We start from the raw sequence: 15,299 nt of genomic DNA on the forward strand, positions 1-15,299 counted from the left end.
ATGATCTATTCCAGCCTGTCACACACACCAATTTCTGAATCTCTGTGAATGGGATTAAAGACACTGCAGAGTCTGAAAATTATTCTTTTCCCATTTACCTTGGAGTAGTGCAGCCCTTTCTCAGCATGCTCTCTGGATGCTCCAGGCCTTGTTAGGATGATATTCAACCAGAGCAAAATAGTTCACATTTTTCCACTGCACAGACCAATTTTCTTCCAGCACTCAAATGCAGATTAATTCAGTAAAACCCTTTCAGAGCATTTTATACAGCATTATGTGTCATTATCTCCAGAGTGATACAGCTTGAATTGTTTACACAAAGTCAAAATATTGACACAGACCTGTTTGTTTATGTTGCATGTTAAGCAGTTATCCTGACTGTGATGAACTTCTCTTTATGAAGCAATTTGATCACTAGTCACATCACATTTACCTTCAGAATACTCAGAAGCTCAGCTCCAGCTCAAAGAACACACTGAGGAGGAAAATATTCTCTCTGTTCCTCTGTGACCAAGGTAAGAACTTTCAAACCCTTTCTTTATGAAATCCCTGCTCTCTGTAAACCTATGGGTACTATGGTGAAAATGCTGAAGGAAAAGAAAAATCAAGTTTATTTTATTAAGTTTTGCAAAAATCTCCTCTTTCTTTGGTGGATAGACCTTCTCTCTGCTTTGAAGTTAAGAATAGAAGTATTACTGTGAGGAGGACTACTAATATACCTGTGGTGAAAGGAAACTTGCTGCTAGTTAAGGGCCTTGGTTAAAACTCTCACTGTAAACAGATTTTTGTAGCTGTTTCTACTTATGTATCCTGCAAAGATTTATTTTCTCTGCATGTTACACTCCTGATGACAAAAAAATAGATGAGTGAGAAAAAGAAAATGAAAATTCCGTCACTGGTAAAATGTCTTTCCCTCCTCCTTTTGGCAAAAAAACTCAGCTTAGGGACTACACCAGAACAATTTATTGTGAGGGAAATGATTTTTCAGTTCTGCTCCCTGTGTATTTGCAAACTCACTTACTGAGATAAAGCAACTGCAAGTGTTCCTTTATAGTGGCTCCTAGAGTCGTGGACCATGCTGAGCCATCCTGGTCACTACTGGAAGCTGAAGAAAATCCATACTATTCCCCAGCAATGCTGAAGAATATCTGCCCAATTCACAGGAAGGTGTAGGGGATTTATTAGTGTCTCTAAGTTGCCACAGAGACCTAAATAACAACTGTCTTCCAGTAGTACATTTTCTCCTGAGAGCTATCAGTGAGTTTTCAGGTCTCACTGTCTACGACATTTAATTAATAACATCTCATCAATGAGATTGCAATGAAAAACAAAAATATCACCTCTTGTTTGGTTGGATTTTTTTTTCTTTTTTTTTTTCCTGTGGCAGACAAAGATGTTTTACAAAATGAAAGGTAGTGTCAGGAGTGATTACACAAATGGTGGAGTAGATTGTGATAGAACTGAATCCTAACTCTTACAAGCAGTACAGGAACGTCTCACATGGAATGGTATTTATGTAATCACTAACAAGAGGATCTTTAAAGGGCCCCATGATAAAGTTCCACAAAATTTTAGGTGACTGTTGTGATAAGACAGAATTGTTTGAGGAACATACTCTGCCAGGAGAAATATGTACCTGCCAGCAAGCTCCTGTTCCTCCAAAGGCAGATGTTTAAATTTAAAACTGGTGCAAGGAAGACCCATGGTGATACAAATTTTAAAAAAATAAAATTCTCACCTGAGGTGTCTGATTTCTTTGCAATCAGTAGTTCTCTCTTACTGGTAGACATCAGGAATAAGGCTGTTTCAGCTGACCTCAGAGCTGTTGGTGAAGTGCTGGTATTGCTGATAATCTGCAAATATTATTTGCAGGTGCTAGATTATTTCCAGCTGCCAGTGAACAGCCCCACATAAGCAGATTTAAGCATACCTGAGAAGGGCTTATATCAATAAACTGAGAGAAAGGGTAAAAACAATGTTTTTTGTTAAGAAAACCATCACCAGGAGATTCACAGCACATGGGAAAGAAAGGCCCCCAAACCTGTGCATGTGGCATTTAAATTCCTTCCTGCTACTTCAGCTGTGCAGTGTGAGGATGCACTGAGTTTGAGGGATGAACCGAATTCTGATGAGAGGATTGCTGGCTGGAAGCCAAATCTTTGCTTTGCCTCACACTTGAATTCTTCTTCTGCTTAAATTTCTAAATGCAATTGTCTGATTTAAGTGGTTTGCTTTTGAAATTGAGAGGTGTTTGGAAGAGAGCCTTACAATGTTTTCTTTGACATCTAAGTAGCTACAACAGGACCTGAAGCAATTCAGTCTTGTTTCTTGTATGTGTTACCCTGATGGGCAGAAACCACCTTGGGAAAGGCAGGGAGCAGTGACCTACCCAGCTCACTGGTGTTTGGGTGGTCCTCTGGTCACAGCCAGGGGCTTTACAGGGTTGTGAAATTATTTACCTCGGACATACAAGAGATCCACAAACCCTCTGGTAGTGGCTTTTGGTTGCCATTCTCTATTCTGCAGTTTTTTTCAAACAATCAGTCATCCACCATAATATCCTTGGCTTTCACAGTCCTCTTTATTTTGGATACCTGTGTGGTTCTATGTCTACATATGAGATCCAGCAGGCACTTCAGTGAAGAGAGACTCAGAGGTTCTGCTTCAGATCACACCATCACTCAAACCCAGAGACCAGAAATTTGTAATGACATCAAACCAGAGCTGAAAAATCCTCTTTTCTAATAATTCAGTTAACTGGTTGCTATTTGATTAGCTCTAAATCTACTTTTTCTGACACAAGAATTGCAAATCTATTAGATTTAATCCAGTGCCTCTTTATATTAGTTTTGATGGATTCTCTTTGGTATTAAATATGGAGCTTTGTTTTCCTACCTGAATATCATGCAAAATTCTCATCCAGGTGCTGGAATGTGTTGTGCCTCTAGACTCAAAGGGTCTATGAACTTCTTAGAATGAGAGAATCACCACAATATGTTCAGGCAAGCTCTTACCTGTTAAAATAAAGGTTAAGAAAATTTGAATATATATTTTAAAGTTACATTTGCAGGTTCAGAGGTGATTTTTCAGCCTGACCACAGGTTTGGCCATTCATTCACTTTTGTATTAAATCATTAGTTGATAAGTTTACTCTTAAGCACACACATTTATTTATTCTGTGACTTGTAGGGTAAAAGACAGCTCTAAGAATTAAGTAACTGCTGCATGAAGACATCCCAATGAACAGGTTTTCATGCAAAAAATGGTAGTTAGAAAATGCCACAGAAACACCACTAGCACTGTCTCAAAATCTGAAGCAATTATCCCTTTTGTGGCCCTGGGTGATGCACTTTTGCCATCTTTTTCTTTTCTTTTACTGGCACAGCATAACAAGTCTTTGGAGAGTGTTTGGGCTGCTGAGACAAGTTGCTATTTAACTGCTGCTTTTTCAGGCCTTCCCATCACTGCAGTCTTACAGCCTGAACAGTGACTGAGCAGATTTGGGAAAAATTAAGCAAAAGAAATATTTGCTTTCTTAGAACCAGAACTGATTTCTTTTTTTAATAAAAGTCATTGCTATAATTAACGTGTACTCTGGACTACAAATGCAGAAACCAGGTTATTATTAAAAGAAACCAGAGCAAACCAGTTACCTAATTTGCAGGCATAGCACCCATTTATTTATTTATTTATTTTCAGTAACCTCTCACCTAAATATTTACTCTCTTAGGGAAAAAAAGGAATTTTATCTCTGCTATTTGAAAGAATTACTCCAGACAGCCCCTGAGCATGAACACTCCAGGTTCCTTCTGTCTGGAGTTCTCAGAACTGTCTCAGCAGCCGTTTCTCTTCCTGAATTCCAGCATTATTGTAAACTCTATGGAATTATGGTGGACACATCTATAACCTCTACAATTAAGGGAAAAGAAATTATCCCTGATGACCTGTGAGTAGCCATCTTAATCTGTCCTGTATCAGTGGTTGAGATATTACTTACAGAGTAAGCTTGATTAGTGTGAGTAATGCTTATTTCAACTGAAAAACAAATGTATTCTATTTCAGGTCAGTGATCCACTACAATAGGAAATGTCAGTCAAATGTTCAAAAAAATTACACTCAACTCAGAAAATGCAGCCTAGCCCAAAAGTTTCTTTCAACAAGTGTAATCTAAGTGAAGTAAATTGATCAGCAAAACATCACAGTGAAAAGAAGACATGATGAATGATTGGCTTGTGTGATTACTGCATCTTAATTTAAAACACCTAAATTATTTGTGAGAGCCTAAAAATAAGGTAGTGGTGGGGAGCTTGAATGAAGATGGTGCAGTGGTGTGGCAGAAATTTTCTCTAAATATGGAGTGATGTTCAGAGGCAAAGGAAACCATTATATCAAACCTTGCAAATGGAAGGGAGAAAACCAAAAGGCTCATAAAGCATTATTGTCACAAGTGAGCAGTGACTCCAGAATGAGATTTCTGCATTTTTTATAACATGAGAGTACTGCCTATAGCAAAAATAACTGGTTTATTAAGCTCAGGCTACCACCAGACCCAAAGAAAAGGTAGCAGTTCACAAACTGGGAAGCCATAATCCAATATGTAATGGGACATCACTGACTGTTCTAGGTTACAGTCTTTTGGCTTTCTGCATAGACAAAAGTGGAGCTGAAATCAAGCAAATCAAACTAATATTACTTATTGTTGGACATATAGTGTCATTGGGCAGTTTGAATTACAGGAGTGTGAAAGAGACAGGCGTGGGTTGAAGGACCAAGCAATGTAAACACAGGCAATGGTGCTTTTAGCAAAGATAAATGAATTCATGAAGCTGGTGACACTAAATGTGAAAGTGATTTATAGGAAAGTTTCCTAAGCCAAGGAAACCAAAAAAGTAGTCTAAAGGACTCAATACACTGAAAATTATTAGATTTTTTATTTTTTTTTTATCATTTCTCTTTAGAATTTGAGTACTTGGGGTTTAAAACTGCTCCAGCCTTCTGTGTTGTGGTTTTATTTTTTACTTGCTGACAACGTTTGGTGGCTGGGTTGTGAAAATGACCACTGATCCTGGCCACTGGGAGAAGGCCCAAAGGCAGGAGCATGTGTCTCAGAGAAGATCATTGTGGAGAAGATGTGCTGGTTGTGAGTGAAGCCCTTGGATGCCCTCTGCTCCTCCATGGATGCAGTGAGCACAGTGGGAGCAGAAGGCTGGATCAAGGTGTTACTGTGTTTTCAATTTAGAAGTGTGGGCAGAATTATTTACAGAAGATAAGGGGAAAAAAAAAACTCTGTTGGATTTATAAGATTGCTGGAGCCTGAGGGTTGCTTGTCTGGGATGAGTGTGGTGAGAGTGGGGCTGGTGCCTGGGGCAGGGGCACAGGAAGGCAGAGCAGCAGCAAAACAGCTCCTCAGCTGCCTGGTTGGAATTGTAAAGGCAAGATTTATTGTTGAAGTAAAAGGCTGTCAGTAAAATAGAGCAGGACTGGGATCCTGAGTCTTTATATTGCTCAGTTCTTTCTAATGAGTAGTCAACTCACTGAGGCAAGTGATGACTCTATTGGCAGCTTAAAAGTGATTACTGGAGGCTTGAACCGTTGCAAACCTCCCAGTTAAATCCTGCTTGCAGTTCTGCTCTCCCATCCCACATTTCTTGAATATTCTATGGGATACCTGAGATTCTACAGTGACATTTAACAAAATGGTACCTTAAAATGAGTGCTGAGCTCCCCAGATGATTAGTGGTGAGCAGGAGATACCTCTGAGGGCCTCTGCAGGGCTCTTGGGTGTCTGACTGGTGTGACCAGGACACTGGTGAGCTGAGCAGCCACCTCTGGACAGAGATGTGCAGAAGAAACTCTTGGGAGAGAGGTTGCTGTGCAGAGCTCTGAGCTGCATTTCTTGGTCTCACTCTGACCAGATGATAAATGATAATAATAAAAATTTCATGTAGGATCTAATAACGTAATATGTCATAGAATCACAAACTCTTGAGTTTGAAAGGTAAACATAATGTTTTCTGGTGAGAGTGAACTTACACAGGGAGTTTCAATTTATCTCTTTCTGCAGAACTTCTGTACAACCAAACCATGTCACTTATTTAGATGGTAAGCTAGAAAGCTTTTGATACAACATTGTCTTAGAATTCATAAAGGAAATTGTTAGTATGGCTGTAAAGGCTTTGTTGCAGCAGAGCATGCTTTGCAGTGATAGAAGCAGATGGTTTACAAAGTTACTGAATAAGAACTGATTATTGATTTGCTATCCTCTAACAACAGTGTGGAGTGATAATGTACTGTACTGCTAGTTACAGAGCAAATAGCCATTTTTATATTGCTTGCTTTCTTGCAAATTGGCTACTAGCAGGGAAGGTAAAATACATGGCTGTCTAATATCTTGAAGCAGAAAACAAATTGCACTGGGGAACATCAGCAAAGCACTGCACAACACTTGCTGATATTTATAACTTCTGCCTCTGTCAAAAAACTGCAAATCAAAAGTTCACAGTTCTAACACCAGCCATGGTCAGAGCCCTGTTGTCTTAACATTTACTTTCAATACATACAGTTAGTTTAGCAAAGTACTGAATAAGTTCTGTTTTATAGAAACTCAGGAGGTTGCAGGATTTTTAGCAGCCACCGAGCACATGAAGTATTAGGTTCAGTTTGTTTCCATGCCTAATTTCTTTTCTTGAAGAAAAGAAGATTCTAGAAGATTAAAAATGCAGCTAGAAGCAGGGTTGATATTATAATTCAAGGTGACTTTTAGCATGTTTAAATAAACATGCAGTAAATATTTTGCCTCTTGTATTCTGGTAGCTTTTAATAGCTGCTTAGTTGAGGCTGGGGGAAGGGAAACCATGATGTCTTGACAAGGTTGTTTTCACTCAAACTGTTCTTAGAAAATAGACTTCTTGCAACCCAGCAACGTCCTCCTGCTGTGAGTTGTGCACAGACATGGGAATCTGCAGCAGACATGGGAATGCTAATAGGTTTTTCACTATCAATTTAATTCAGGTTTGATTATTGCCTCTTTTGCAGGTCAGGCTGTCAGCCTTGCTGGGTGCTGCTGCAGCCTCTGAGTTGCTGTCACCCCAACCCACGTCCCTGGGGGCTGCAGTGTGGGCTGGGGAGCAGTGGGGGTTTGGTAGCCAGAGAACTGTGGGCTCATCACTGTCTCTGCTTTCCCCTCCCACCCAGCCTGTGAAGTCCCTGCAAGACATCCCAAGGGTCTGAGAGGTAAAGAGCATCTTCTGCCTGGCACGGGCATGGAAAGGGTTAATGTGGCACTGAGTAAGTGGTAGGGAGAGAATAAAAAAAAATATTTTTTCTCAAAGAAGAAAGGCTGTCTTTTCATGATATTAATCTACAATGAGGACCTGGGTCTTTTGATCTTGCTGTGTTATTTCTTCTCTAGTTTTTAAACGTGCTGTTTTTATTTACAGCTGGCTGAGGAAGGCACAGGAACCCATCCTCTACTCACCCACCAAAGTGAACACGTACAAGTTATTAGGACATAATATACTTACTGATTAGGTAATAACATGGCAAGGCAAATAAAAGATTTAATGACAAATTTAAATAGCTGTGGATTAAAGTTCAGGAAAACTGGGGATTAACAAAAGGGACTTCAGCTGGTCAAGGTAGATAGCAGCTATTAAACCATCCTCTGGGAGATTTGCTGAGCCCTGTATAATAGGAGTGTGTTTGTGTGTGTATGAATTTCCATCCCTTGTTTTTCTTGATCAAATGCAGGCTCAAGTGATTCATAAACTGTGTCTTCCTCCTTCCCTGCCTCACTCCCCCACTGCTCCTCCTCCCTGCTACTGGCTTTCTTTATTCTTTTTATAGGCTTGTAAGTGGGAAATGGAGCTTAATTGACTGCTTATGCTATATTTAAAAAGGTGACATAACTAAATCCAAATACAAGGGGAAGATGACAAATGCCACCTCATCAGTAAGGTTCATTGCTGTGAGCAATGTCCATTCTGTTTTCCTTTATTTGCACTTCCTACAGTGACTGCATTATAGGCAGAAGAAGGGAAAATTATTCCACACTAAGTAGTGTAAAAATGTTTTTGTGCATAAACCCATCTCTCCCTATAACTTGGAGTGCTCAAGTTTATAGAAGATCTGGTTGTGCTAATTAGAATGCTGCAGTAAAGCCTTCCTTATTACTGGTACCACACTGATAAATCCCAATGAAATGTGGAAAAAAAAAAAAAGGGGGTGGGGGGAGGGAATTGATTCATTTCTTAAGTGCATCTTTTTTAAGATATGCAATTTTTTTGAAAGTGCACTGGGATTACTCTTGAAGCACATCTTGACTTTTAAGAATTATATCAAAAGTGCTTTAAACTATATCATAGCTAATTTTGCTCTCCCACAAATCCATCACTTTTTACTACCTCTTAACTAACTTACCTTTTTCCAGAATGGTGAGGAAATGGTTCGAATCTCCCAGTGATGTGTTTTGCTTCCAATTTTCCTGGCTGTCAATATTTAGGGGGAAAAAAAAATCACCTTGAAAAAAGCATCCTGATATATCAACGTCAAGAAAAGAAGGACAGAAATACATTTGCTCATGACACCTGAGCTAACTGGAGTATAATATATGTGAAGATACCAGGTAAAATAGCAATTTAGGAATGTAATTTCATATGGCTGGTGGACCTTGCCTTAGATGGAGAGGTCCAGGACTGTAAAACAGCTCTGACAAACTTTGGAAGCTAAGCTGGGCTTTGTTTGCATATCAACCTCTTGTATTTCTTGTATTTGAGCTTGTCAGTGCTGTTCATGGAAGAAGAGAAATTCCTGCAATTCCAACTCAGATGCTTGGACCTTTAGTGGCATTCAGTTAATTTTTGGCAAGTGTGATGTGAAGTGAAAATCCTCCCATCACTTAATCCTTGGCAGCCTCAAGGGTTATGAGGTAGGGACTGCAAAAAAGATGAGAAATTGGAGCATTCATATGTTATGGACTGAATGGGAGAATCTGCAAGTGGCTTAAAAATTCTGGAAGTTTTTTTTGTTGTTGTATTTTAAACTGTGTTAAATTTTGGATTATCAAAACAAGTATCATAAAAAAACTAAGGTGACCTCTAGCTGAATAATCCTGTCCCTTGCACCTTGAGACAAATCACTGGCAGCTCACAGTACAAGCTGACTACTGCCTGTTGCCACAGCACCCAGCTGGATGCACAGAAATGTGTTGGCCTTTAAGAAATAATCTGAGTCAACTTCTTACCTGTATGCACACCTAAGACCTATTTCCCATGTGAGATTTCCCATTTTTTGCCTGAAAGCTTTGTAATCTGTTACGTAGTTCAAAAGAGGAGGAGAAAGAACTTTTGTTCATGGAAAGGAAGGAGGCAGTGATTCAAGAGCTGTCATTTTGGTTTTGCCAACTACAGTCTTACCTCTCAGGCAGGTTTTCTGAGCTGTTACAAGCAGCATTTGTGGCTGGGTATGATCTGTGATAGACAACCTGTAAGTATCTCAGGAACGAGCTGCTTCTACATAGTGCTTTTCCAGATGCAATCTCTGAGAGGGAGCATGCCTGTGAGAGAGGAAAGAAAAATGTCAGCAAGATTGCTGGGAGGAAGCTGGATGCACACGTTAATTTGTGCTAACCAGTTTGGGAGGAGCTCTGCCTGCAGCTAGGAAGCTTCTGATCCATGCTGAGAAAGCTGCTTTATCAGGCACTGAGCCCCACGGTGTCTGGCAGTGTTCCAGTGTCATCTCACTGATCAGATAGTGGTTTCTGCATAAGGAGCAGACAGCAACTTTAATGGAAGCTGTTTTATGACAGGGAGCTTTAAAAGTTATTCCATTGTCCTGTAGTTATACAATTATGATGTTCTATCATATTCAGCAGGCTACATTTGTGGTGACAGTAATGCACTTTTTCTCCAATTTATAGATAAGACATGTCAGGAGCTGAGACTGCCAGGGCTCAGACGTGCTTCTCAAATACCTCTGGATTACCAAAGTTTCTTGAGAGTAAAGTGTGGGATACCTGGACTAATTACCTGGAAACAGCAGCCTGGGGCCAGTGAGAGCCGAGCTGATGAGCTCACAGTGGCAGTGCTGGCAGATGAGACAGAACAGAAACTGACAGAGCAACAGAAAAGCTGAAAGGGTTTTGCTTTCTACCCATCCTTCCAACTCTCCTCCCTAATCACCCCCTCTGCAGTGATGGCAGCCTGGGCAGGAGGTGGCTCAGTGATGGGATTGGGGGTACTGGGTGACCACTGAGTCAGAGCCACGAGTCCAGGGGTCTCCAGTGCCCAATGGGAAGGAGAGTACCTGGGATGGAGGGACATGTCCCAGGCTGCCATCAGAGCTGGGGCCCTGGGGAGCAACCAGCCAACAAATCCCAGCACACTTGGTTCAAGACAAATTTGAAGAAGCTGAGTGCTGCTTCAGCTCCAGCTCCCCCAGCAGGACTCAGGGTAGAGCTGGTGAAGCACTGGGGCTTCCCCAGTTGCTGCTGGGTCCTCTTCCCAAGGAGCACAAAATGTTTTCTGTTGTAAACATGAAGGTAAAAACTTCAGTATCTTTTTTTGAACTATGAAACAAATATTCCCCCTTAGTTTTCAAAACACTTATCTGCAGCTTTGACTTGCTGGTAGCAAAGAGAGGTCCCTGCTTTGTGGAGAATGATTATTTATTTATTTTAAAAACAAGATGAAGGCTGAAGGCTGTCTGTGATTTGGATCTAATTTCACATTTATTTTTCATAGTTTGTTTGCTTAGTAACTGCAGTAAGACAGCGATTAGTTAAATCAGTTATACATAAATTCAAAAATTCAAAGACTTGTTCTGCATTTTGTATGTTCAGACTTAATTGGATTTAAATCAGATTAAAAAGTGACTTCTGAGGGAAAAAATACCCCCAAGCATGAAGAAATGGTTACTTTTTTTAACTTACCACGCACATGGCAGTAGAGATTCCTATCTCCATAACATTTATTCCCTCTTACAGCTTACAGTTCTATTTAACTTTTAAATAAAATACTTCATATATTAAAATGTTAACAAGGCAGAGTAGGAGGGAGCCACAAACTTATCTTCCTCTGAATAACCCATTTTCTGGTCCAGTGTATTTTCTACAGATTTTAATGAAATTTTAAACATTACGAAAGGAGGCCAGTCTACAAGTTTATTAAATATATTAATTACTGTGAATATCATATAGTGCAAGCTGTATTAAAACCATAAAGAGATTCTGTTTCTCTCCCTGGAGATGCCCTGATAGATCCAGAGAGTTTCACCCTTGGGGCTTAAGGGACAACCAGAGATTTATTTACAAGCTTGGGCCACACCTGTAATGTGAATTGCTGAACAGTAAAAAGCAGGACTGGAAGAGTTTGGGTGAAGATGGAGTAGTTTTCAGTGCTAGGGTAGCACTTTGGGATCTCCAGAAACCAGGTCTGTGAACCCAGCAGAGAAAGATCCTTGTAAGGGAGCAGGGCAGGACTCAAACCTGACTGTCAGCCACAGATTTTCCTGTGGGACAATACCATTGTGCTGTCTGGCCTTGTGCATAGTTCTCCTAAATCTGAGCAGTTTTAGATAAGCATTTGGACAAACAAGCCAGCTGCAGGATCAGCTGTCTGGATCAGGCTCCACATGATGCAAAAGACTGAGGACTTTATGCAAAATCAGGTACTTAACCATAGGGGAGGCAGGATGAACGTATAGATTTTGGAGGACAGAGCTGAGATTTGTATTCTGATATTTTCCCATCTGGAAATTCAAACTATCTCCCCCCAAAAAACATCTCCCCTTTCTCTAGAGAGCTTGGTAGAGAGTATTCCTACAAAGACAAGAGCAGGCAGAAGGAGTATCAATTGCCAGCTCCAAATGCCTGTACTCATCTTTCCCATCAATTATTTAGGCAAGAAACATTTACATGAAAATTAATCATTAAATTTTGAATTGCTTCTTTACATCAATAATGGAAAAAGCTGCACTAAATACAAACAGATAAAGAGAATGGGATAAGAAATCATCCTTAATACACAAAAGGAGAAGTAATATTTTAATGAAACTATCAAGCTCATTATGACTTGATGATGGAGGGCTACTGTCAGTGACCTAGAACAGAGAGCTCTATATGCCAAACATAAACCCTCTTGTTTAATTTATCATAGTTGACATTGGTATTTTTAAAATTGTGGGCTAGATTCTGCCACATTCTATAAACCAGTAATTTTTGGTACCAAAATATTTTCAAGCAGTCAGGGGGCTGTCTTTCTGTTCATCCAGAAGTGTCATGGTAGACACTAAATTTCAATATTTTTTTTTATTATTTAAATTGATTTTGTCAAGGATATTTCCTCATAAAAGGGCTCAGTCCAAAAACAACCAAACCCAAAATCAGAAACTAAAGCCCCAACCAATTTTATTGGTAATTTTCAAATTATTGTCAATTACTGTGATTAGACCTAAAAATACTGGGAGAGTGGCAGGTAGGCTGCTTGATGACCCTGCTGAAATGCAGTAACCTAGAACTTTAGCTTCTTTCACCTCTGCCCCCTAAGATTCTAATGCTCCTGCCCAGAGAAAAAAAAAAAAAAAAAAAAAAGTGGGAAGCATGGAGAGTAAACAACCTGTATGCATAAATCTGCAAGTAAATAAAATGATTTCATTATTTATTTAAGTAACACGATGTTGGTGTTATATTTAGGATTTCTGAACACTTGATTTTGAGAAAACTGCAAACTAAGTCAGATGCAGTATTGACCTAGAAAGTGTTGAGACCCTGCAGTATATTTGGTAAGTACAAATGCTCCTCTAAATTCAATTACTTTTAACTTGCTGGTGAATCTTTTCAAAGCCTCATGTGTGATAGAATCACCTCCAAAGGCATGCTGTGTCCTACATCTGTGACTATAAAGCACTAAAGAAATGATAAGCATCACAATGACAAAATAACTTACATAATATCTGAAGTTATGCAGCACTCCCTAACCTGCTCCAGCTCCTTTATTTAATGTTGTTCTCATTTTGACACAGGTTTGCCTTGCCATTTCCCTTTTCTATTTCACCAGGCTGGTACCTGTAGTGAATTAGAGGGAAGAGGAGCATAAAGCCAATTCTGCTTGAAGTAATTCCCCAGATTTTAAAAGGGAAAGACATTTACTTAATTTGTTTTGCAGCCTATGAGCTCATGAGGTTCACTAATTTCTCGAGGAGTAAATAAGTTCTGGTGTTTTGCTCTCAAATTTATCACTTTTTGTCTCTTTCCATTGTCTATTTGGGAGTTCAACCCCTGCCTCTTGCTTGAGTGAGCTCTGAGGGAGATGTGTCTGAGCTTTTTCAGCTCAGGGCACAATTGTGCAGAAAACAGATAATTTTGTGCCTAGTTGCTCTTGCAATTGGTACCACAGGGCTCTAGGAGCACAGGTAGCAGAGAGGAGTGGGGTTTTTTTGGAGGGCACCTCACTAAGGATTGCACTGACACGGGCCAATATACAGCTTAGTGACTGATACCAAGAGCTTCTTGGGCATGGATATTACTGACCTTGCAATACTTGCACCTCCGTCCTGAATGTCATGAGGAGTCCTTGTGGACATGCCAGGCTGTAGTCATGGAGAGAAAAACTCTGTCTGCTGTCTTCTAGCAAAAGAGAAACATAATTGGGTGAAGAAATTTCATTAATGAGAACAGGAGTTCTCTTCAGACCACTTCATTAGCAGCTTTTGGTGGGATGGGGTGTGAAAATGTTAGATTGAGAAGATAATCTGCCTGCATTTTTATCTCTACTTAAAATAGTAGAATGGAAAATTATCTTATCTCTCTATAAACTATTTTTTACTCAGTAAATTATTTTACCACCCAAAGCAGATGCCACACAAAGAGTTGTTGTTGGGAGGCATGTAGTTATTTATATTGGTCAAAGTGTCTCAGATAAAAAGCTATCAGTAGGAGATAATAATAATAAATACATATGGCATTTGGCTAGATGAATGCAAGGTTATACTAAATAGAACACATTTTTTAAACAAATTATTATAACTAATTAGAAATCTCTAAGTTATGCTTAGAGTTGTAAGAAAGTGAAGTCAAATTTAATTATGCAAGGTCTCAGTTGTGCCAAGAGTGATTGATACAGAGAATATCTTTGTGGAGACAGTCAGTGTAAGAGACTGGCTGGTGCTATTATTAGCACACTCAGTTCCACATTTTGTTTATTTTAAAGTTTACTGATGGTATTTGTAGAGCTAATTACCAAGACTGCACAACAGTCACTGTGCTAGACACCCAAAAGGCACCCATTTTTTTCAACAGTAAGTTAATCAATAACTCCAAAGTAGCTTTGACTGTTGTCTTTACATTAAGTATATGAAGATTTGATAAAATAAACCACCAACCTTTTATTTTTGGAACTGTCACAGAAGTCAGCAGTGATGTCAAGGCTGTGCTGTGCTGCCCAAACCACTTTCCCACGCTTCCCTGGCAGTTCTGTTCCCTGCCACAGTCTCTCTGGAGGTGATGCTAACAACATGGATAAATGAAGCTTTCAGATACATGCAAGTTTTCACATTGATTTTTTTTTTTTCAGGCCCTGTGAGGGAAAAACCTTTTTTTCTCAGTTATATGAGGTTTTCTTTCCAAGAGCACTCTGTGATTCTCAGCCCCCAAGGTGGCCTTCCTGCCAACAACCATCCCTGCAGGCCATGGCCAGGCACTTTTTTGTTTTTAAACCCTCCTGGCCTGACTCCCCAGGACCCCCTCTCTTCTTCCCCACCTATGCTGAAGATAAACACAAGGCAACCTTTTCTCTCAGCACTGCTCCTTTCCCCTCCTTGAAAGGATCACACTAAAGCTTTAGTCCTGGGTGGGATGGCAAGGCTGAGCCTTGGTTAGCAGCAGGAAGGGGCTGGCAGGCTCAGCAGGCAGCACTGGGCTACATGACCTGGGAGGGATTTATCCCCTTCCTCTGATACGTGGCACTGAGCTCTTCTGTGCTGCTGTGAATACAGAGCCAGGGCTGCAAGCCTGGGTTTTCAGTCCCTCTGATCTCCAGGAGTGACATAAGCCCCAAACAGACCTTACAGGAAAAATGGAGCTCGCTGTGGATCTTGGACTTGACTGGCATGGTTCTGGGCTTTGTGCTCAAGTATCCCTGGGGGAGGCAGCCAGAGAAAGGCAGAAAAGCACAGCACAAGTTGTGCTCCCAGCTGAGCTGCAGGGAGTGTTGGAAAGAAAAGGGTTGTTCCTGCTACTGAGAAGGATTGACAGGAACCTGGGGAGGGATTCACTTCTCTGCCCCTTGGAAACTTGCAATGTATAG

The 15,299-nt window shown here is 40.2% G+C and overlaps 1 long non-coding RNA gene across 1 annotated transcript; it reads right to left on the minus strand.

The window, feature by feature from the left end:
• Positions 1-2,939: 2,939 nt before the first annotated feature.
• LOC139804882 (uncharacterized) lies at positions 2,940-14,574 on the minus strand. Its single transcript, XR_011729587.1, has 5 exons — positions 14,377-14,574; positions 13,526-13,621; positions 9,414-9,553; positions 8,419-8,486; positions 2,940-3,014 (listed from the first exon to the last, which is right to left on the minus strand). It is a non-coding gene; the product is annotated as an uncharacterized lncRNA (long non-coding RNA).
• Between the last annotated feature and the right edge of the window lie 725 nt (positions 14,575-15,299).

The sequence above is a fragment of the Heliangelus exortis genome, chromosome 18 (genome assembly GCF_036169615.1).
Source record: "Heliangelus exortis chromosome 18, bHelExo1.hap1, whole genome shotgun sequence".
Taxonomy (NCBI): Eukaryota; Metazoa; Chordata; class Aves; order Apodiformes; family Trochilidae; genus Heliangelus; species Heliangelus exortis.